A 25,380-nucleotide genomic window follows, 5' to 3' on the forward strand; every position below is an offset into this window, starting at 1 on the left:
GAGCCCGAAGGCTCCAACTATCATTAAACCCCCCATGTCACTGATAAACCTGCCATCCTATCAGCACTCAGGGATGTGCTAAAATCTAAACATGCAGCCCAATGGGAAGGCAAAGTATGGGATCAAAGGGCCTGTTGATACAGCACTAGATCCTTGGACAACAGAGATATCTGATAACCATCAGAACCTCGGATCCTTTGGGCCTCACTCGCTGGCACTACACACGGGAAGTCATGCAAACGTGTGGGCAGGAAGAGCTGAATGCCTGCTGCTGTTATTAATTAGGGCCCTGGCGGCTGTACGTGGAGACTCGCGAGCCACGATCTGCTGACTGGCAGCTGTAATTGCCTTGGCCACACAGGGCGTCTCATAGCAAGAGCTTCCTAAAATAAGCTGCAGTTCACAGTCAGCACATCTCCCTGGTAAACCTCCCCGACATTGCTGGACTCTCAGCACTGTGGAATCATGGGCATTCCACAGCAGGGGAGCTGCGGGTGGGTGGCTGGAATCCTAAGCTGTTTAGGCACCTAGAATTCAAGGCTTGAGTCACCATCCGCCTTTCTGGGGGCTACTGAGCCTATTCATGCAGCAGGTCAGAAGAGATTAGCCCTGAGCATGTGTCTCATGGCCTCTGGGTACAGCTGGACACATAGTCACACTCAGCAGCTGCTGCCGTTTTGGGGGATGGGCTGACTCACTGGGAATGGGGCTGAAGGGTATGGAGGTGCTGTACCAAATACTCACACAGCCTTGAGGACACAGCTCCAAGAACATGCTTAGCTTGGGCTCCCTTCTCAACTTAATTGCACCATAGGGCAAGCATGCAGAGACGAGAGGACAGGGATAGAGAACATGGATGTGCAGTCTAGCCTGGAAAAGCCCAACCACATCTTAACGTAGAACTCGGGGGAGGGGAGCTCTGGGGGTAGGAATCATACAGAAAAGCTGTAAAGAGACCAAGTTCAGAGAGAAGGCAGGTGCAGACACGCACATACGCTGGACGGGGGTGTGGAGTTATGGACCTTCATGTTGTTATTGCTTGTTTAGGAAGATGAGAGGCTCCGGGAGAGTAAATAAGATTAGGCAGCTGTCGGGAGTGGGAAGCGCCCAGAACCGAGGCACCAGGGCCTGGGTGCACCTGCAGTTCCACACCACCTACCTGCACAGCCAAGGTCAGGAGTGTACCTACTTGAGGTTCCACTGGTGTCCCTACCTGAGCAAGCAGCACTGAGCCAGGTTTCAGACACAAAGAACCTGAAAGTACATGCTATACCCAGCTCTGTGAACACCAGACAAAAATGCCTGGAAAGGTGATCCTAAATGTCACTGTTACAAAGATCACCAGGCAGCCATGGGCAGAATCACTAAGGCTGTGTAAAAGAATGGTCCCTGAAAACATCAAGCCCACGGCTCATTCCCAGGCTCTATCAGGCTCTACCAATCACGGAGTTTACCGTGATCTTCCAATTCCCACACAAAAGGTAAACGGGATTCTGCGTGAAGGCTGACCTGAGCGCTAACGGCGGCACAGCGGAGCATCTCTATGGGCCCCAAGGAAGCATCAGCTCCATCTGTCATCAGAGTGTTCCGCTGTGGGAAACTCAACGGCAGAAGACCCAGTGCGCTTCCTTCTGCTCGGCTCAGTGTGAGAAAGGCACTGATGAGAAGCTTCTACTCCACGAGGATTACAGAGACACTGCCTCATCGCCCCCCCCCGCCTCCCCCCCCCAGATGCACGCACGCACGCACACACTAGGCAGAATGCCAGAAGACTGCTACTCCAGTTCCCTGCACTAGGCAGGCAGCTGGAGCACAGATCACTGGGACACAGAGCTAAGGGTAGGAGTCTGCTCATCTCGAGGGCAGAGTGCAGGCTGCTAAGACAGTTCATTTGCAGCTTCCATAAGGTCTGAAGCATGAGTTCTTCATGAATCTTAATTAAATGGTACCAAGGCTTAAAAAAGGGGGAAGGGAATGTAAGAATGAACTGTAAAAATACTCTTCTCATTTTCTAGTGTAAACCAGAAGGCAGCCCAAAAAATACCTTCAAAAATTCTACAGTCAATCCTCTAGCTGCTCCTATGAAAACACAAAAACAGCACACAGAAAACCTAGAAAAATGGTAAAGAGTGGGCTAGTTCTCCAGCTGGCAGCCATGAATCATCCTGTTGTTATTTTTATTAGTAACAGAATTTTTTTAATTTGAGTTTTTAGAAATTTTAATCACGTGTGTATGAGAGTGTGGGGGTTTGCATGAGTACAGGGGTTGCTGAGGCCAGCACAGGACATCAGGTCCTTTAGAGCTGGAGTTCCAGGAGGTAGAGAGCCACGGCCGATGTACTAGGAACCAAACTCAAAACGCTGCAAGAGCGCTATGTGTTTTTAACCACTCAGCCACATCTCCAGTTCCAAATCAGCGAGACCTTCAAATGACAATGACGCAGGAAAACAGCGTGGTATCTACCCTGCCCATGAGCCTAATCTCAGTCGGGCTCAGTTCTAAGCCCCTAAGAGGGTTTTATACGTATATGGCTATGATACCACAGGCAACCCCAGTGGTATCATAGAAACAGAAAGGGACCGTCCAACCACAACAAGAGAGACATGCTGGACTCTCTTGAGCTTCCTGTTGCACACATAGCTACTAGCTCTCAGCATCACAACATGGCCAAGAATTCTACACGGAGAGCATACTAAGCTTCCAAGCTGGCTTCTCCTGCTGGAGGATGGAGAGGCCAGGGGCCAGGAAGGCAGAGGAAGCTGCCTCACGGCTACAGCTCCTCATCTGCACCAGCAGGGCTCATAGGCAGGAGAGCAAACAGCTCTGGTCCTCACTGAGCCCACCCCACTTGCAGGCAAAGTGCCACTAGTCACCCTCTTGACAAGAGGGTTGAGAACCTCCGTCTGGATACCCAGGGGCCATTCAACAATGGAGAGACTAATTGTCCCTCGCTTCTCACCGCATGACAAAACCTGGGTCACACAAACAGCCAACTAGGGTCTAAAGACAGATGTGCCTAGCAGCCCTGGGCCACCTATAGCCAGCGACTCCTTTCTTTTCCAGACCACATACCAGGTCTGCCTGTCCCTGCAACGCAGGGGCAGGGCTGGCAGCCACACCTTGCTGTCTTGGCTGGCCTTCAGTGGACAAAGAGCAGAAGGAGAAAAGTCCCTGAAATGAACCATCCTCGGGACTCCAAAAAGTTGAAAGAAACTAAAATCCCTACATGGCAGTTCAACATGCCCACGGAGTAAGAGGCAGTCACCGAAGGTGTGAGGGATGTGTGGCCATTCTCTGGCCAGTGTGCTCTGAATCAGAGCAATGGAGAGGAAGGACAGCAAGGAGGACGGCAGGAGAAAATAAATGGTGCTGTGATTTCCAATCCAATGTGCTCTTGTCACCTCTGACAGCAGGGTCGAGGACCTGCCCATCTTCTCTGTACATCTGTGTCTAACGTTGTTAAGCTATATGGGCAACAAAGGCCATCTCATCTAAATGCTGGTGTGTCTAAGAAAATGCAAAAATTGCTAAGAATGACACAGAGAGCATCCTATTAGAAATGAACATCAGTATGAGCACTGACCAGTTGCAATCTTGCCAACCAACCCAAAGGGGAACTTAGACCTCACCACTGCAGGCCCCTATGGGCCTGGACGAAACACTAAGACATGGCCATCATTCCCTCAGGCAAACAGCACCTTATGACGTAGCTCTGGTTTGGAAAAATGGTGCTGGAGCTCATTTTCTTTATCTAGACCAAAGAAACGATGCTGCCAAACAAGCCCCTGGTGAGTTCTATGCTATCAAGGGGCAGAGAAGGTGAGTCCCAGTCTGGCTTACCCTAGCCCTGCAAAGCTTCGGGGTTCTGAGCACCCTTCTCCTATGGAACACAGTGTGCTGCCTAAGCTGCTAGTGTCTGAGGACGGGAGTGTAAGGCATAAGACTCTAGAGCTGCACTACAGCCTCTCCCAGGCCCCCTGCCTCCTTTTGTATCCGTTATCTCTTGGTTCCCAGAGGTTCTCAAAGCCCTCATTTAAAATGCCTTAGCCTTTGAGTATAATCTAGACACATCCTCCACCCATGGCTTAAAAGTCCCTCAAAGCAGAGCTGTGAGATAGTGATTACTGTCTACGGAATAAGGACAAAGGAGAAGGGCTCTACAAATTCAGACCACTGTTTCTTCATTTCAACCCTTGATTGGTTGACTCTGTGGATGTGGAATCCGGAAGCTACAGGAGCGGCTGCTTAAACAGCAAGTTTTGAGCATTTCCCGCGTACAAAGGACAGACATACGGGAGCAGTCTGAAACCAGCCTCATTCTGAGGATGGAGATGAAGCAACCAGAGCCTAAGAAAACTTTTCCCAGGAACTCAGGTTTCCAGAGACAAGGGAAGATGCTCAATATTTCCATCCAAGGTAAGCCTTCCATTCGGTGGCCCCTTTCTCTGACCACGGTCACCAGGCCCAGCCAGGCTGACAGGGCCTCCCCTTCAGAAGCAGCCTGTGTGCAAAATGGTCACGATGTCTCTGTCGCCAAGGTTGTTTATCAAACACACATACAGCGCAGAATGACTTGTGTTGCATGATACAGGGGAGGTTCTGGGCTGGGAACCACAGAAAACGAAATACAGACAGGACATTCCCATTTCCTTGAGGACCATGACCACAGATGTCCTATCATCGCCACGTGAGATTCCTCCCCATCTCTTTACCTCACACACTCCCTCCCTATCTCCCTCCCTCCTCCCCATTCTCTGCGGTAATAAGAGTTTGAATCCAAGGCCTTAGACCCACTGCAATTATTCTACCAAAGACCTCTATCCCAGCCAATTTTCCCTTTTCATTTTGAGATAGCGTCTGACTAGATTGCCCAGATCGGCCTTAAACCTATCCTGCATGTTATGCAGCCGTTGAATTTACAGAGCTATTGCCTCAACACCCCACAGAGCTGGGATGACAGGCCTGAGCCACCACGCCTACCTGTATAATGTGGCTTTCCCACAAACTGGGAGAGGCATCCACAAAGTATTTCAAACGAGAAAGACCACCAACAAAAACAACAACAAGATGAAGCGGGTGGAGAGATAAAACAGCAGCTAAGAACAAGCAGAACTGAGTACAGTTCCCGGCACTCACGCATCAGGCAGCTCACACCAGCCTGCAACTCCAACTCCAGGGGATACGGACCTATGGTCTGTGCAGGTGCCTGCACTCATATGCGCATACGCGCATGTAGACATGAATGCCCACACGTAATTAAAGAATAAAAATCACCTTTTAAAAAGATGAAGACATCCCTTCCCTTCCTGACTGAAGACACTGGAAAGCGCTCACCTGTGCTCACGCATATGTGAGGAATCAGGTGAGAAGAGAGATGTTGGCTCCAGACTTCAGAAGGCTCAATGTCAAGAACCTAGATATTCACCCACCCCACTGGTCCCACCTCCAGGAGAAAGCTGACTGACACCAAGGAAACATAAGCCTCACAGGTCTAAGAAGTTGTCTGTTCTCTATTTCCTCTGTGCCCTGACTTCACTGATCCCATGTTGTGGTTTTGTAACAGATTTGCTCAAAAAATAACTTTTCAAAAAAGCCAAATGTATCTTCAATAGAGAACCTGTGCCCTGCCCCCAGCCACTGTGTGCACACACGTGCGTGCGTGTGTGAGTGTGTATACTAAGCATGCACTGACTTCCCGTGATAAACGAAGCGTAGCAATCATTGCAATCCCCGGAGCTCAGAACGACTCAGCCCTTGGGTTCAGGGAGAATCAGAGATAGACGGGAGGTGGGCACGTGGAAAGATCTATGGAGGGAATAGGGTAGAACTGTTCCAGCTGAACCAGGGGCTACAGAAATTCCCACCATCCCTCTCCGGCAACTGCTGTCCCTGTGACCCCAGGACAATGACGAAATCACCAAGCATTCAATAACCTGAAATGTGAAGCCCGTGTTACAGATGGAAACAGAAGCATGGGGCAGCTGAACTAATGTTAAACCATTATAAAAGGCCAGCTTGGGGGCTGAAGACATGGCCTGGTGTTCCTGAGCAGAATGGTCCACAAGGTAGCTCACAACTGCTGGAACTCCAGGGGCTTCAACACCTTCTTAGGGCCTGCTTAGACAACAGGCACACTTGCATATGGTGCACACATATACATGAAGATTAAAAAATATATAAAAATACAAGAAAGGAAAGGAAAAAATAAAGGCTAACTCAATGAAGCATCAGAATTAAGACCCACCATCTACTAGGAAAGCTGGGCCTCCTGAGTTTCCTTCAGACTGCATTCCAACCCCAACTAAACACAAAATCAGCAATTTAATTTTGGAAAGGAATGTTTTCTTTAGCTTCCACAGATAAAGCACCCAAACTATGCTACATTCACACTCCTACACACCCGGTCCCTGGAGACCACTCAGCATGCTGGGGTTTCCTCCCTAACTCTGGAGACTGCTCATCAAGCCAGGCCAGAACTCAGTATTGTCAATGCATCTGTGCTCATGATCAGTTTAGTGTCTGCTGCCTGAGCTGAAGCCATAGGTGTCTTTCTGCTCTTACAATTAATCAGCCTGAGTTCTGTTCCTGGCTTAGGCTCCTCGGCTCCCCACTATCATTGGGAGGCCTCCCTGGATCTTAAAGGCACAGGCAGCTTCTGCACATGGCTATTGCCCAGCCATGTCTCCAGGCTGTCCTAAGTGGCTCACTCGAGGCTACTGAATCAACTCAACATCCAAATAGTGAGAGAAGTGGAGGCAGCCATGGGTCCTCACCAAGAAACCCTGGGAGCAACGGCTCTCCTAGGAAGGGGGGAGGAAGAAAAGGAGAGGAAGGGGAAGGGGAAGGGGAGGAGGAGGAGGAGGAGGAGGAGGAGGAGGAGGAGGAGGAGGAGGAGGAGGAGGAGGAGGAGGAGGAGGAGGAGGAGGAGGAGAAGGAGAAGAAGAAGAAGAAGAAGAAGAAGAAGAAGAAGAAGAAGAAGAAGAAGAAGAAGAAGAAGAAGAAGAAGAAGAAGAAGAAGAAGAAGAAGAAGAAGAAAAGACTGCTCACTGGCAGCCTGCTGGCTGGGCCTCTGAAAACTACACAGGAGTGAGCAGAGTCAGGCTCAAAGGCTTTAACTGTGGGACTCAAGCAGAGTAACACTGTGGGGATGCAATACTAGGATGCAGGTCAGTGTGGCCAGGGAAGAGGAGGACAGGCTGCAAATGGGCATGGAGATGTTCTGGCCCATGAGGAATTCCACCCTGACTGGTATTAGCTGTAGAATGCTCCTCACACATGAAGACCGCCATGGGCAGAGGCAGACGGAAGCGGAAGCGAGACTCAGGGCAATGGGCCCCACCTTGCTCTCTGGCTTCTTTTCCTCTTCTAATCCTCCTGTTCCATTCGATCCCTATTCTCCTTTGTTCCCCGGGGTGAAAGGTAAAATATTGCTATTCTTCCCATATCTCTGAAAGGGTAGAATGCCATTGCTGGGGTACCAAGCACGACCCTTTCTGTCTGTCCATATCCCTGAAAAGAGTAGGATCTCATTGCTGGGGTAGCCAGCATGGGCCCTGCGCAACCCTTATGGCACAGAGCTTCTTTGTGGGGTTTCACTGAAGAAGTATGTGTATACTTTAACTCCCTTCATTTCCTGCAGTAATCATTCTGATTAGTCACGGCTTTGTGACTTCAGGTGAATCGCTCGATCTCTCTGTGCCTCATTTTCCTTCTGTGTAAGGCAGTGACCTAGAATAAGGCACTGGGTGGCAGCCTCAGAGTCAACATCATGAGGGTGTGCTGCACATCAGCCCTGGAGGACAACCCAAACTCATGGAAGATGTCACTTCTGTGTCCCCTCCCCTCCAGGGCCCTGAGCAAAATGAGCAGAGTACTCCAGAGCATCTAAAGTAAAAGCCCACACTGGGAACTACACTGATGAATTGCTTCTTAAGATGCATCTATGAAGCCACAGATTAAGCGGCTGAAGAGATGGCTCAGGGATTCACGCAGCTGCTAATGCTGCAGAAGATCAGGGTTCAGTTCCCAGCTCCTATGTGACAGCACACAACTGTCCGCTATCTCCAGTGTCAGGGGCTCCAACACCTTTTTCTGGCTTCCGAGGGGCACTACACGCACATTGTATACATACACACATGCAATACACATGTACATACACATAACACTTTAAAAGGAGCAAGGATTCACTTTGTAATTTATCAAAAAGTTCTATAAGTCAGTGACCCGATTCTAATCATACCACCCCGCACCCCAGTGGCTTTTTGGCCAAGGTGACCTGTGACCTTTACAGATACACATTTTGGTCAAACAGTTTTCTCCTGGGTGGCAAAAACCATAGGAACAAAATGACTGGACAGTCATTGTGCCCTGAGCACTTCAAAGTACTGTGTCCTGTGAGGCTAGCAACTGCCCCCAAGGAATCCCAGATTCTCTCTGCTCACTCTGTGAGGTCTTGAGAGATACAGACCACATCTGGCTTCCCAGGGGCAGGGCCAGAATAACCCAGTGGCTCTTATGATGAATGTTTAGGAGCCCTGACTGTATCACCTGACCCTTCCTCCTTTGAGTTCCAGGCATTTCTTCTTGACTTGCCAAGTCAGCTGACAGCCGAGCTACAGCATGTGCAATAAATGGACCCAGGAGTTTCCCAACGCACAGCACGGCTGATAGACGGGAGCAGCTGTGCAGAAGCATGTGTACTACTGGCAGGACTGGCACTGATGGGGTATCAGGGTTCAATGTCTGTGCCAGAGTACAAGGTGGGGTGAGTGCTGGCGGCTCTGGTCATGACCCAAAGGCACCCTGCTTTCTTAAGGTCTGGTGGGGGCTCAGGGAAAACAAGATCAATCTTCCACCATTAAAGATGCTAACCCCGGACACTTCCTGGTGTCACCTTGCTAGTCACACATGCACAACTCAGAATTTGTTTTTTCCATGTATACATCTGTAAAGTGAGTACCATTGACCTCTTGTTAGACCCAGCTTGGCTTTGACTTCTATACTAGGGTCCTGCCTCTGTACTAATTAAATATTTCTTGATTTGTACTGAATTATTTTCTATCACGGAGCAAGCAAGGAGCAAAAAATTACTCTGTGCGAGTGTCTTATAAAGTATCACCTCTACTCGACTGCATGCATTTATTGTTGGGAGAATGAAATAAGTCCCTTTTCTCTTTTTAAAAAAATGCCAGGCTGTGGTGGCACTCACCTTTAATCTCAGCACTCGGGAGGCAGAGGCAGGCAAATCTCTGTGAGTTCGAGACCAGCCTGGTCTACAAGAGCTAGTTCCAGGACAGGCTCCAGGCCACAGAGAAACACTGTCTCGAAAAAACCAAAAAAAAAAAATCAAAAAGAAAGCTAACTTTTGTATTGCAGAAGGCAGTGTCTAAAATCTCACCAAAGGCAGAATCCCAGAAATAATTCGCTACACCATGATCCTCATTTTCTGAAACCCCAAACACAAACCAAGCTTCTAAATGGGAAGGTGTGAAAGCCAGGGGCAGGGGACACCAACAGGTGTCAGCAACAGGACACCCGCAGCCAATGGCCTTGGTGCTTGAACATGAGCACCTTGCAGGGCACTGGAGACAACCAGGCTGGACAATCTTGGACAAATATAAATCAGCAAGGAAAGGAACGGAGGTGAAAGCAGGAAGAGTCCCACACCAGCCTACCTGGCCAGCAGTAAGCCACCACCCAGAATCTAAGGCGCCTGACTTTTCCTGGGCAAGGCACCACAATGTGGCAGTAAAGGAGGGCTGTGAATCCCAGGGGTCCATGACGGCAGGTCCAAAATGGGACCGGGTGCCCCCCCCCAGCTGCATATCCAAAACACATCCCCTCAACCCACATATGCTGGCCACAGGGTTGCAGCACCCATCCTGATACCTTGTGACCCAGCTTTCTGAAGACATTTTAAACAGGAAATAGATTCAGGCCAAAAACAAAAACAAAAAACCTCAGAGCCTCAGGAGAGGCACCTGGGCAGACCAGCCACAGAGCTGGTCAAAAGATCTAAACATACACTTCAAAACAGACCTTCCACCTCAGGCCACTCTGAATGTTTCCCTCAAAGAAACAGGTATGACAGACTCCTCTGGATAGCAAGCAGATAAAGGCATTCCTAGACCAGTCCTGCTGGAGATGTCAAGGGACTTCTGATCCTCTCCCCCATTCCACTACACAATCCCGCAGCTCTGGCCAGCATCATCTCCCCCTCCAGAAGCGAGCTGGCAAGTCTCGGAGAACACAAGGCTGGATTTGAGGCACCTGGAGCCTCGCAAAAGCCACAAGCAGACGAGCGTAGGCACACACTCGGTGCTTACCTTCCCTCTACACGCTCAACAGCTTGTCCACGACAGAGAGCCAGGCCAGTTCTGGGAAAGAATGCCTTCAGCAGCATCCCGGGGACCGCCTCCTTCCCGGGCACCTCGCCTCCCGCCTCCCGCCTCCCGCTCCAGAGAGTACAGAAAGTAAAAATCTCCTTGGCTGCGGGGGACTTTGATTTTGTCCAAGAGGGCCCAAGCAATGTAAACATGAGGGCGGAGTTTACTGCAATCAGGTTGAGTGAAATTTGAACTCTACAGGCTGAAGGGCGGGGCCAGAAGCCCTCACTCTGCTCAGCGGCCAGCTCCGGTACATTTTACAAACAAGTGATTCTTCTATTTGCTCTCTTTAAAGGATCCAGATAGAAAACCTCTGCGGGACATCCCCCTTGTTGGCACTGCTTGCCCTCCGTGCTCGTGTGGCAGAGAATAATGTCAGCATTTACTGTGGCACAGCGTACCTTTGTGGTTTCTACAGGAGATCCTTTTCCATCCCAGGCCGCATTATATTCAACTTAGGTGGGCTTCAGCCAATGCCCTCCCACTCTGGCTGAAGTCAGTCACAGCACAACCACGTGCCTCTATTCTAAACAGAGAATAGAGACACCACAACTAACAAGGGGAGCCCTTCCAAATCTACAAGGTTCCCCTTCTCAATGAGAGCCCTTACAAATGTCTTCAACCATTCAGCAAGGAAAGGAGACATGCCTGGGCTCTGAGTACAGGCAGAGGGCAAGATTTATCGTCAATAAATCACCGGAGACTTCAACAGAAGCACACACAGCTTACAAGATCTCAAGATAAACTCGGCTCACCCTCGGGAGAAAGGATCTCCTCCACGATAGGACATAATGCAGTTCTTGTGCAAGAAGCTCTGTTAAATGTGGAATTCAGGAGAGGGTATTGGGTAACACATCTTCCCAGCAAGGGAAGCAACATCATTGTTCCCATTCTGCAAGCAAGGGCACTGCAATAAAGGCCAGGACTTACTAACCCCAGCCTGCTTTCCCTTCAAAGAATCCACATCAAAAGGAAAAAAGATGTTTGAATAACCTAGCTAGGGGACTAAAATGAATGCCTATGTCCCTTTAGAGCATTTGTGGCCTCCCTGAGTCAGAGCTAACTATGTTCAGCTACTGCTGGGCCAAGTCTTCTTGGCACAAGAACCTTGAACATAAATCTTCAGGTCCCAAACCCGTACAGAAAAAAACAAGAGTTAGGACACCAATAACAAAAGAGTTATACCAGCAGGGGACTTTTTTCTCATGGTGAGACTGAGATGGTTTAGGGCTCAGGTTCACCCTCTTTCTGTCGTGTCAGAGGGTGCTGATGACAACAATATAAATGAACTTCTCCAAGGCTTCACCCACCAGCGTCCCCTTGGCCTCCAGTCCTGACTGTCCGCTGCTGTGGCCACCAGGCAGGTGTGCCCCAGTGCTCTCGGTTTCCATACACGCCCCACTGGTGGGTTTTGATTACATGGGCCTGCTCAGGCTGTTAGCATTCGCTTCTCATGAAACAACATGGCCCATTGACGTTTTGCTGAAGTCTGGCCAGAAGGCAGCTCTGCAGCCCAGAGGGCTTTGAAATGCAGCAAACCTTTGACCTCGGGAAGCGGCAATGCTATGCATGAAATCATGTATCTAAGGAAGAAAAGGCTGGAAAGGGCTTCTCAAGTATCTCTGAAAGTGGGTGAGCGAGTGGGCAGGAGACCTGTGGGAGGTTTAGTGTGATTTCTGTCTGGGACTCCAGAAAGGGAGAAGGCACTTCAAAAAAAAATAAATAAATAAAATAAAAAGTGTGAAAATTGGAAAAAAAAAGTAACTGATCATATTAGAGGGGTAATAATATCCTAATGGGAACACATACAAAAGAATGCTCGTAGCAACACTATCCATAACTGAATAGGAGCGGTGACAACCCAAATGTACAGGCACTGATGGCTTCAATGTGACCTCCAATGGAACATCAGCCATGAGGAGGAATGAAGCACACAGAGATGAACCCTGAAAACTTGGGGCACGCAGAGTGAGTCAGAGGAAAGAATGGTTCCATTGATGTGAAATGCCAAGAATAGAACACTCTGGAGAAAGAACTAATGGTTTTCAGGAACCAGAGAGAGCAGAATCAGAAATGACTGTTAATGTGTAAGGCTCCATTTGGGGATGATAGGACTGTTCTAGACCTAGATGACAAGGAAGCATCTTCTGGAGAAAGTTCTCACCCTTCCAAGTAGAACTACCAAGTTCCCCAGCATGTTGATCCTTTGGCCCCTTATTCTTCTGCTGCCCTCTCCAACTGGTCTTCTCAAGATTGTCTCTCCTGATTTAGCCTCCCTGCATCCCACATCCCTGAGCCCCAAGATCCCACTGCAATGCCCTTCCACTCCCTGGTCAAACCCAAGTCTCCCTGGAGCTCTCCTAGGCAGCTCTACACCCAAGTCCGTGCCTCTCCACAACTGCCTCAAATCAGGACTCACCCATCCAACTTCAGGGTGCCCTGATCTCCAGCCAAGGTCACCTGGTCTTTCCTGGTCCTGACCAGTCCTGTGCCCATATCCATGATCAGCTTTGGCCTAAGCTCACCTATCACAGGTAACTGTGATAAAATCATGGCTTCTCCTCCTGGGGTGTTCATTTGATTGGGTCCCTGGCTTGGACTCTCTAGACTTCAGCTTGATTATAATGTTACTGATGACATAATCTTGACTTATTACCAAAGTGAAGTTCCTCCAACATGGTGGCCAATGTCTCCTTCCCACATGCCTGGGAGAGTCCAGATAGCTCCTCCTCTTCTCTATGTACACACTCCTGGGAGGGTCCAGATAGCTCCTCCTCTTCTCTATGTACACCAGAATGTACAGTTTCATATACATCAGGTTCTTCTCTCAGGATGGTGGAGACAGAGCCAATGCAGATTTAATTCCAGCCCCACATTCAGACCAAGGGTAGCATGAACCCCTGGGACTTCTTTCCCTCACTCATTCAGAACCGGGGCCACTGCTGTTTCAATGGTATACACACTGGTGTATACACCCCTAAGGTCACAGGTGGTCCTCCCTTGAGGGTTTACAGCATTGGCACATGATGCTGACTCTCCACACCCTCACTGTCACTGGCAATGCCTCTAAGCCTTCCTGGCTCCGAGGCTCCCACCCATTTGTCAGCCACTTCCAACAGAAAACATTTCCTTCCTCCGTGGGTCAAGAAAGGCTACAGTGTAGGCGCTCATTCCCGGTGCTCTATTCCATGCCAACTACCAGACCTCAAGTCCCCTGTCCTGAACATACATGTGCATGCTCGAGTGCACGTACACCACACACACACACGCACACACACACACACACACACATAGAGTCTCTTCAATTTCCCGCCTGTACCCATGTGCTGTCTGTCCAGTGCACATCAAAGGCTGGAGCATCACACAGCCATCTGACTAGGCCTGCTCTAGGATGCACCAATGGGCTATCTGACCCTTTGGGGTGTGGTCAGTGAGTTCCGAGAACAACATTCAGTAGCCATTACAGTAGCCTTCTGCGTGGGCCATGAGTATCTGCTCCAGCTTTGTCTCTAACACCCGCACTGAAATACTAAAAGGGAGAGAGACACACTGTGTCCAAAGCCCAGACAAACCTGCCTCATGAGCACATAGACTTGTGGGCTTTCCTTTATCAGCTCCCCAGACACTGACTGCTCAGCCTTTGCTCTGCAGATGACCTGGTCCTGGGATGTGTAGGCAGAGTGACAGAAGCTTTTATGTACAACAGCAAATGAACCCAGTGCTGAGAGGATGGTTTCCTCCCGGCCTCTTCTCTCACTCAAAGCAGCCATCGCTGGGTGGCTCCTCTTCCTTTCTCATTCTCCCTACCCCACACAAGAGCCCAGCGGTATCATAAAAGTGGTGGAACCTTCTCCCTACTTCACAGGCAGAGTGGGTATGACACCACCAACAGTGACTAAAAGTTTAGCCACTGGGCCTAATGTCACAGAGAGTAGCAGGTTCCAGGAAAAACATCAGCTCAGTGGCAAAAGTGAACATTACCAAGTTTTCATACTCTGGTTTTCTAAGAATGTTACCACCATCAATTCCTCATTTTTTCAGTTTTCCATAACTAAGTTTCAAAGAACATAATATCACCTGTCCTTGCTAGCAACACCTTACTGTGTGTAAAGAAAACCCAGGCTCATTTTCACTCTGGTGGAATTCACTTCTTGTAGATCAGTGTCTAGCCCATCTGGGGCATGCCAAACGATGGGAGGGACAAGCAAAAGAGAATTTCCAGGGCTTCCTCCCACGTCTAAAGCATCTGCTTTCCGCTCCTGGGGCCTGCAACTTCCTCTGGCTTTTGGTTTACCCCTCAGGGGCCTTAATCACTGAAGCCCTAGCTTCTAATCTCAGCCTCAGAACCTGCCTGGCTTTATCACCACTCACTCTCTTCGGACTTAGACATCAGTCAGATCTTTCTAACTTGTTCCGCTCATCCTTGGTTCACACAGCAAAGGAACCCCCACCTGTCTCCTGCCCTGATTAAGGCCTCCATGCTAGCTCTTCTTAGAGGTGCAGGAGATTCTACCAGGACATTAGTGTACAGAAGCCATATCCCAGGGGGTCTCAGAGCTCTGCTTTATCTAAGGAGCACTCTCCACGTAGTGCAGCCCCCAAGGGAGAGAGGAAAACTATATGTAGAAATAGACCTTTCATCTACAAAAGTAGCCAAAGCTCATCCTAGTCACAGTGTAAACCAAGGAGGTCTGAGGGTTCCTGGATGCCTACTCCTTTTACATCACACCACATGCTGTCATTATACCAGCTGATACCCTGATTCTCCAAGTAGCTTTCTGCTATATAAAAAGAAAAAAACAAAACATAACCTAGTTCAAGTGCAGAACACATTCCCTGCCTTGACCTCTCCTTCTGTTCTCATGCCCCACCCTTCCCAGGATCCACAAGAATGAAGTTACTTTTATTCTGTCCTGGGACCTACAGGGAAAGGCAAGACTGTTTAAACGTTGCCATGTATGTTTGATTTCAAAGGTCTTGTATAAGAAAACTTAAAAACAGTTTCAACTAGGATGTGGGAGGTCCTTCTGTGTATGTACTGCTTTTATTGGTTAATGAATAAAGCTGTTTTGGCCATTGGCTGAGCAGAGTGAATCAGGCAGGAAATCTGACCAGAAACAGAGCGAGAATAGGTAGAGTCAGAGATGCCATGTGGCTGCCGAAGGAGGCCGATGCCGCCTAGCTGCCCAAGAAGCAAGATGTAATAAACCACGAGCCTCACGGTAAAATATAAATAATAGAAATGGCTTAATTTAAGATGTAAGAGCTGGCTAGATATATACCTGAGACGTCGACCAAACAGTGTGGTGATTAATATACTTTCTGTGAGATTATTTGGATCTGGGCAGCCAGGAACGAGCAAACAGTCTCCGCTTACAGCGATCAGAAAAAGGCTCTCTGGATGGTAGTTTCCAACTGCTGAAGGCAGAGCTAGAAATAGAACTTCAAATAAAATGCTCCACAAAAACCTAATATGAAGACTATAAGGAAATAAAGGTAGGAGCAGAGACTGGGGAGGGCTAGGGTGGGAGGGGGGATGAAGAGAGGACCCAAAAGTACCAACACTGAGTCCTGAAGCTGCATAAAGTCAGAAGGTTCTGACCCTGAAAATGTCACCGTTCCACAACAGCGCTCCGCCACAATCATGAGGTGACACGCTTAGAAAGTGAACACACATGTAGGCAGATTCTCCCAGTCCAGAGCTGCAGGACACAGGGGGACGGAGGTGCCACTCTGACTAGGCAAGACCAGGTGAGGGGTGCGTGACTACACAGAGGACCGAATGAAGACTGCTCCAGCTGAACTTTGTTTTTCTCCTTTTACAAGCCCTTCCTTCCCTTAAAATGCACCCACAGACGAACTCCCCCCTCCATTTCCTTCTCAATTTGTAGCATTTCTGAAAGAGAGAGCGCAGGACACAGCGCCATGGGTTTGACTGCAGGCCTGTCTTGGTATTTTGTAAGCCTCCAAGAGAAGAGAGGGCTGTGCGAGTCTTCCTTCATTTTTCAGTCAAACGTGAGAGAGCAGAGTAGCCTGTGCGCGGGTGGGGGGGCACAGTGAGTGGACACACAAGAGGAAGGAGCACCCGCTTTACACTGGACACAGCTTGCTCTCTCTACTGTTTTACATCCCAGGAAGCTAGTATTATAGTCGGATTCTTTCCTGGACTTGGCAGAAATGAGAAACGCAACTTCAGACTTTGTAGAAATAAAGCTTAAATCCCACCTCTTCCTGGCATTGAGAGGTAGGGTGTTTCCAGGGAGGCCACAGCAGAGAGCCAGGCAGGTGTGACAGCCCCGTGAAGCCATCTGTAGCTCCTGGCAGGAAACAGTGGGAGAACCGTTTACAGCACCAGGGTTTCCTGCACACACTTCACACAGAATGTGAAGCTGCAAGCCTCCTGGGGTGACAGAGGAGCTGTGTGGAGGGAGCCACGCCCAGGCTCACATCTCAGCAAAAACAGCAACAGAGCAAGAACTAAGCTCGGAGGCCGCGGGTGAGATTGGAGTGCAAAGTTCCCCAGCCTGGGGCATGGAATACAGGGCGAAGGCCAATAACTGTGTGTGCACTAAGAGGGTGAGGTCACAGGAGAAAGTCAGAGGCCCTGAGCATCGATGCGATGAGGAAAGGAAGAGGCACGGGAGGGACCGCACGTGGCTGCCCACGGACTCCACAAAGACAGTGACTGCACCGGCACAGACAAACCAGCCAGCTTCATCACTTGCCAAACACACACGGCACCTATGTCTATGTCCTCCTGGGAGGGAGACCCGCAGGCTGGAGACTGAGAACTGAGGACAAAGGTCAAGTCCACTCAAATCTCAGTGCCACCATTCACAATCCCGGGGTGACACTTAGCTCCTGGGGCCGTCACTGGAACACTCACAAGGTCGGTTCATACAACACTACAGGATGACATACATTTTGAGACAGTTTCTCTAGTACCACTGAGAAATATAATATATTATGTATATATTATATAGTAATATAATGTATTGTGTATATCTTATATAGCAATATAATATATTAGTGTATTATATATTATATAATATAATGTATTGTGTATATTTTATATAGCAATATAATATAACTGTATTATATATTATATAATATAATGACAATATATTATATAATATAATGATAATAATATTCTTGATGGGATGGCAGGCAATGGCCTGGCCCTTGTCCTTTGGCAATCTCAACAGCACACTTCCTTCTAACAGGTCACATCCATTTTCAAAAGTCAATAGTCCATGACTGTGGCTCTGAACACAGAGCAGACGCTTCTCAGGGCTCCGAGAGCAGTTGAGAGCCATTGCCCTCTGACCTGTCACACTGCACCGTGTGTCTAAAATCCCACTCAGGTGTTAGACCACAGGGTCAATGAAAGGAGGCCTCGCAGGCTTGGGGGACAGAGGTGTGGAGTCTTGATTCACAGACAAGAGGAGAAAGAGAAGCTCTTCATCTATATGGGCCGTTAGCTCTTAAGAGCGTATAAAGTTACCATGAGGTGCTTGTCAGTAGGCAAGACTCAGAAAGGGCGGAGTTTATATTAAGAAAGCTGTCAACATAAAAAAGAGTCACTTGTGTTAAGCATAAACAGAAAGAGAATATTTTGAAGGCAGACTTTTCACACATGATTCTGATTCAAACACAGAAAAGTGTGAAGCACTAATAGGCACGAGGTTCCTGCCATGGTCTGGGCTAGGATGTGACCTGTGCCCACTGGCTTACCTTTGACACAATTCACATTCATCTCCCTGTCTTGAAGGCTCGGAAGCCTATGGGTGGTGAGACTAGATGGACAGGCTCACCAGAGGCAAGTCTTTGAAGGCTCTACCTGCCCTGGTTCCCATCTGTAATTTTTGCTTCTTGTCGGATGCCATGGAACAGCCTCATGCAAACCACGATCACCAATCTTCCTGCCAGGAGGGGCTGAAATGAAATCTCTCTGCAAGTGTGAGATAAAGTAAGCCTCAAGGGCTTTAAGCTGCCTCTGCTAGGTATTTTATCACAAGGATAAGAAAAGTTAACGGACCATTAGCCTGACAGGAAAGTTCTTCTGCGGGGTCATCGGCCCTATTCCACTTCAGGCAGGCGCCGTCCTTGTTACGAACCATCGTGGCAGAAGATGGCTGCCCCATAATGCACACGTAGTCCTCATTTGCTTCTCAACACCTCTGCGTGCCTCAACCTCTTTGTAGAGTTACATTAGCTATTGTTAGCTAGAGCACACACCCCATCACAGTGATATTTCCAGCAGGTGTTATGACCTGGCAAATCTCGCCATGGATGGCAAATCTATGCAACAGAAAGAAGATCAAGAGAAAGTATCCTACCAGCCAGCCATTCACGGAGTAACAGCCACAGCCGTAGCCAACACCAGGAGAAGAAGAAACGTGTCTAGAGAGGCTAGCCAAGAGCATCCCATCCTACTAAAATTAGGAACTGCCCAGGAGGGACTCCATGTCTCCAAGGAGTTAACAGAAGCATAGCCGCGGACGGTGTGGCAGACAGGCAAGCTCCAGTGGGTCCCTCCTTCCAGCAGCTGTCCAAACTTGCTTTGCTTTTCCCAATCTTAATACCCTAAATCCCCCATCCAAATGGCTGCAACTTGACATAGCATGTTCACGGCCCTGCGTACGGCATGGCCAGCGCTTCTTGACCCAACTTGTTCTGATCACTGGCCCATATTAGGAGACTGACGAAATATTCTGAGATGTGGATATGGCCATTTTAGGACTGAAGGTTACTGCGATGAGAGCGGAGAATCTGAATCCCCTTTGGCCTGTCTGTTCCACAGCCGTAGAGGGAGCTCTCACACAATAGTTGTTTGGGGAGCCACGTCTGAACACCCAGAATAGACGGTACCCCTTAAAGTGGCAGAGTCCAGACCTGGATATGTCCTCACACTTCTCACCCCTAGACTGGTAAGTGGTGTGATCAGAAAGCTAGGTCCGTGTAGGGAACGAAGGACTTGGAAGTGGCCTGGCAATTCTTAAGTGCAACTCAGCTACTCCTGAGTTTTCCTTTCCCCTCATCCTTGTTTGACCTGTGGTGACCTTATCCATGCACTTCTGAGGGCCTGAAGCCCCCATGCTCCAGGCCGAGAGCTGCACCAATCCAGGCCTGGCTCTCTCTGTTCTTGACTAGGGAGTTTTATAAGCCCCTCCTCTACCTGCCCTGCCCTCTGGACTGTAATGCCTGTGGGGCATCCTCTGGATCCCCCTACGTTTCCAAGCCTTGGGGTTCTTCCAGTCTCACTGCCAAGTAAAAGGGAGACATGCCACAGTGTTGTGACACTTCAGATCAGGCCCACGCCTTGTCCTAAAGTTGCCACCAGCACCTACTGGCAGGACTTCACACCCTGTCCCCACCTGATGGAGTAACCACTCTCTTTGTTTTTTACTAATCTTTGGCACTCCAAATTCCAACCCACGGCACACCCTCCAGGACTCCTGATGGATATGATATTCAATCAGCCCATCGTGTCTGCAGGTTCTGAAACCAGGGACCCCACAAATCAGAGATAAAAAAATACTTTTAAAAACTGAAACTGCTTTGAACATAAAGATTTTTTTTGTATTTGCCCCTTGCTCCAAAGAATGCGGGATAACAATGGCTTGCACAGGCACTGTAAGAAACCCTGGTATGGTTAAACATATGGAAGGATTGTGTAGATTATATGCAAATATTATCTCATTTTAAAGAAGGGGACTTGGGAATCCATGTATTCAAGCGACTCAGGCAGCCCTGGAGTCACTTCCTGCCAATACTGAAGGAGGATTGTCCATACGGGGAACACCGATGTGGAGGCACAGACCATAATAGTTCTTCACAGAGCCCGGGGAGGCTATGTTTAGGATCACCTAAGTATTTCACAGATGTGGAGCTAGAACACAATCACAGCTCATCTGGTGCTGACCCTGTGGGAACTTAAGAGGGAAATGGCTTTACTGAGAGCCACAGGCACAGCGATGGGGAGTTTGAAGTCCAACGATGGAAGAGGAAACGCAAGTCAGACTACTCACGTAAGAAAAGAGTGGATGAGAAGAGCAAGAGACAGAACTCTAGGAACAGTGGCCCCCACGGTACACCACCCATGCTGGGACAAGGTGGGACCGTAAACCTTCCTATATGAGCCATCAATGGAGAAAGATTTGTGTGTGTGTGTGGCACATGATCCAGCCTGTCTACTGTCTGCAAGCTGGGTACATACAAGTGCAGAGGTCATGAGCTGCTCCGAGACCTTTTCTTAGCCCATCACAACCAAGCTGATTTTGCCTCTCCCAGCCAGGTAAGAAATCGCCATTTGCTTCTGGATGATGAGAATACAATCCATCCAGTGATGTCCAACACAAGTGTCACACAGAAAGGCAGACAGTGCTCGGTCCCACATAACCTTGAACATAACACAACTCACTTAGGGTACCAATCATCGCCAGCAATAAAATCCAGGAGGTTCCCAGGGCCCTTGAAGCTCCTATCTTCTCGCTTTTCCTGAGAACCATTGTTCCCTTTATCTCTAAGAGGGGCTCGCAGCTACTTATGAAGATGGAATAACACAGTCAGGCTTACTAAAGCCTTCCATAACCATACCAAGAGTTTCTGGGCACCATGCCACACCAGAACATTTTTCCCTGTCCTAGGTGATAGGGAGGACCCTTGAGAGGCCAATGGCCCTACAGCTCACTAGCATAGCAGACCACTGTCCACCCATGAGGACAGAAATAACTAACATCACTATATCGGAGATGGGGCACCCTGGAACAGATTCAGGGTCTGGCTCTTTTCTTAGTATAGAAAGTGCGGCATCAGGCTCAGACATAAAAGAAGGAGCTTTCCTAACATGAGCCCTGACGAAGGCAGCTGTAGAGGGCTCATTTCAGGGCAGCGGGAGCTTCTAGAAATAAATGCAGCTTAAGCCAGTATTTCAGCTCTTTTTTTTTAGGACCAGTAGAAACTAGAGGCAGGGGTAGGGGTAAAAGGGAGCATTGTAATACCCCATTTTTCAGCTAAAAGAAAATGTTTCAAAGGCTGCCAAGTTTCCCTTTGCTCCTCAAAGCTCCGACAGCTGTCAGGACTAATGCCGCTTGAGGCTTGGTCCCTGGCAAGAGCAGCTGAGATTTCGCTTTCTGCCCGCCAAGGTGGTGGCTTTGTCCAGGAACCCAAGCCAGGGATTGCAGACCCCTGACAAGAGCCAGGGACTGCCTGGAGTTAGACAGAGACCAGCCTTACTGCCTGGGAGGTGCTGAGGAGGACTGGAGCACTGAGGGAGAGGACTCACTTTCCAGCTACAGGAATGGATCTTTCTATTCTGTGCTGACCTTGGTCTTGAGTACAACAATGGAGACACAGAGGACACACTGGGTGACAGTGATAGGATCATTTGCACTATGGTGACCTGTCTAATGCAACTGAACATGGCAAAGCAAGAAGGAGAGAAACTGCTCACAGATGCATGCTCGGGCAGGTGAGTTAAGCAGAAAGCCAAGGCTATGAAAGTGCAGAGGATAGTGCCCAGTATGAACCTCTTACGTGCTATTTTAAAAAGAAGCCTAAAGCATAGCAATGTCAAGAGCTTTATCTACAGGCAGTAACACTAGTAATATTTTCTTCAATGATTATCAGCATTTTTGAAAAAGTACAAATGTATAAATACAAATTGATTCCAAGAGAAAAATGCAACCCCTTCTGATCCTTTCTCCTGTTCCTGTCCCCTAACTCAATTTCTTAAGCTTAACTTTAGCATTGGTATATTAGCATTTACCACTGATAACAGAGGTCCTCGACCTTAAAGAATTGCTTCCAGTGGACCCCAGACCAAGAGAATCTGTGATATGTGACGCAGGATAATTTTCATTAGAGCATGTGCCATTCTTCAAGGGCCTGAGCTAACTGTAGCCTGATGCTACTCAAAAACAATGTGGTCAACTACTAACTGTGTGCATACTTACTTACATACAACAACGGTGTGTGTATACTTACTTATATGCAACTACTGTGTGTGCATGCTTACTTATACACAACTACTGTGTGTGCATGCTTACTTATACACAACTACTGTGTGTGCATGCTTACTTATATACAACAACTGTGTGTGCATACTTACTCTTATGCAACTACTGTGTGTGCATACTTATTTATATACAATTGTGTGTGCACACTTACTTATATGCAACTACTGTGTGTGCATACTTACTTATATACAATTGTGTGTGCACGCTTACTTATATGCAACTACTGTGTGTGCATACTTACCTATATACAACTACTGTGTGTGCATGCTTACTTATACACAACTACTGTGTGTGCATACTTACTCTTATGCAACTACTGTGTGTGCATGCTTACTTATATGCAACTACTGTGTGTGCATACTTACTCTTATGCAACTACTGTGTGTGCATACTTATTTATATACAACTACTGTGTACGTATACTTACTTCTACATAACAACTGTGTGTGCATACTTACTTATATGCAACTACTGTGTGTGTATGCTTACTTCTACACAACAACTGTATGTGTATATTTAGTCCAGCTCCTTGCCTACTCAAGCCCAGAACCAACCAACTCAAAGGACTTCAATCATGTCCTTCCAGGCAGACTATCCACCTGTGAAGCCCCAGAACTTCTAACCACACAACCTACACTACAAGCATTTCCCCTAATCATGCTGCCTTACTTGGGAGACACTGAGAGAAAGATTACCCCAAGGGGAGCTGTCAGAATAGACAGGTAAAGATTAAATCGTTTCTCTGATAGTTCATTGAACAAACACATCAAATATCTATGATAGTTTGAATGCCTGTGGTCCTCCAAAATCCCATATGTTGAATCCCATCAACCAGAGAATGGCATTAGCAGGTGATTAAGCCTCGAAGGGACCCTTGTGATGGGACTAGTGCCCTTATCAAAGAGACTACAGGAAGCTCTCTTACCATCTTCCTGCCATGAAGACACAGCAAGACAGCAGTGCTATACAACCAGACCTAAGCAAAATACCACCTTGTAGGCACACTGATCCCCATTTCCAGCCCCCAGGGCTGTGTATGACACAATGCTCTGATATTCTGTTACTACATCTGACAGACTGAAACAGTAGCAAGATGCTCCCAGCAGCCACCTAACAGCTTTCTGTGGGTCTCTGACTGTTGCCTCTGGCTCTACCAGCCAAGAAGGAGGGGTCTGGTAGAGGAAGCAGTCTCCGTCTGTCTTTAAAGTCTGTATCCTCTCCCCCACTTTTTCCTCTTTTCCTACCTCTACCTCTCCGATGCCAGGTCAGGATCTCTGCCACACCCTTCTTCTAATGATGCGTTTGTCACAGCCAAAAGTGATGCAGACAAGGTGATCTTGGACTGAAATCTCTGATATCACAAGCCCTTCATCCTTTAAACTGAGCCTTTCAATACTGACTCTCGGGGCACCCTGACCGTCAGAGTCCTCCATCTACATGTATGTAACTTGACTTCCATCATATAAAGAACGACATTTCCACGACTCCAGAAAGACTTCTTGACCACATCCCCCTGGTCTTTGGTGGCCGGTATGTAAAGCAACCTACATCACTGCTTGGCCCCCTGGTCTAATCTAGCCAGTGGTTTGCCTGGCCACCTTCCCCACTCCGTCCCAGTACTGATGGTATTCCATTCCGTTCTCCAAAGCGTCCCTTACTCTTACTGCAGGGGCTACCCCATCACTCTTCTCCAGTGGAAGGCAGCAGAAGTGTGGCTGATGGGGAAAAGCTGTGCCGCACACTATCAGACATCAACAGGCTGACAATCGTGTACAAATACACTTAACAGGGAACTCGCAAGAATTCCTATGTACAGCACGGGTCTTTGAGACACAGTGCAAAGTTTTCTGAACGTGCTCAGCTGTAATTGCTTTCTGTGCCGGCACCTGAAGGATTAGGCTTCTGGATGATTCACGCTGTGAGGACCCATAGAGAAAGGTTCACCGTGTCCACACCTGCCTGCTCACATCCAGATTTCACCTGTTTTGATGCCCAGAGTGCCCACCCTTTACCTCGGGCACAACTTTTAGTCCAGATGGCTTTGACACCCCAGCAATTCCTTCTGATGAAATGTCACCCTCTGCCGCACAGAAAGCCATGTGAGTTCCCCAGCACAAGCAGGGGGACACAGAATTTGTGTCTCTAGCACTGACCATCTACCCAGGTCTGGAAGCCCAGTGACCGACAAGCCTGTGATGCTGGTGTGGGTCATGTCCCTGACATCAGGATGTACCTAACTTGACAAAAATTACTCCAATTTTCTTTCTCCCAGCAGGAGAAAGACTACTTCTCAGTCAAGTAGTTTAAACATATAAAAGACTAAGTCAGAGAGATGTCCCAGTTGGTCGTTGGTGGCTTCTCCACATAGCCACTTACTGGCTACTCCAATACATGGCTCTATGGTTCTAATCTAACCAATGGTTTGCCTGGTCAACATCTCCTGTGCCCTCCCAGGCCCAGGACTAGGGCTTTGATTAGTGCTACCAAGACTGACAACCAGAGTTTGATCCCCAGAATGTACGTAACAGAAAGAAAAAACAAATCCTGCAAGCTTCCACCACACATGGCATGCAAGGAACTTATACATAGCATGCAAGTGCGTAAGCACACACACACACAAACACACAAACACACACACACAATGTGGCATGCTCATGACCTCCCTGCAATACACAATAAACAAATAAAACGCACTGTTTTTAAAGTTAACAGCAAAACATGAACAAAGAAAGAAACTTGGATGCCCACTTCTCAGCAATCAACCTCAGTGGCTTCTCTTAGTAACCCCAGGAGATGACTGTCTCTTTATTCTTTATCTGCTTTAGAGGTCACAGGGAGTCACAGTGTACATTCTGTGGGTGGGCAGGAGACTGTGCTGAGTAGTTGGGCGTCCACCTACAGCCTGAATAACAAGCAAACCTGAACAGTGCCAGAAGATTTGAGTCTGGGCTATAGAGCAAGCAGAAGTCACCCC

General features: G+C 48.3%; 1 protein-coding gene across 7 annotated transcripts in view; it reads right to left on the reverse strand.

The window, feature by feature from the left end:
• Window positions 1-25,380, reverse strand: part of Tns3 (tensin 3) — a 232,056-nt gene that overhangs the window by 67,107 nt on the left and 139,569 nt on the right. The window lies entirely within an intron of this gene.

Source organism: Microtus pennsylvanicus, chromosome 12 (assembly GCF_037038515.1).
Source record: "Microtus pennsylvanicus isolate mMicPen1 chromosome 12, mMicPen1.hap1, whole genome shotgun sequence".
Classification (NCBI taxonomy): Eukaryota; Metazoa; Chordata; class Mammalia; order Rodentia; family Cricetidae; genus Microtus; species Microtus pennsylvanicus.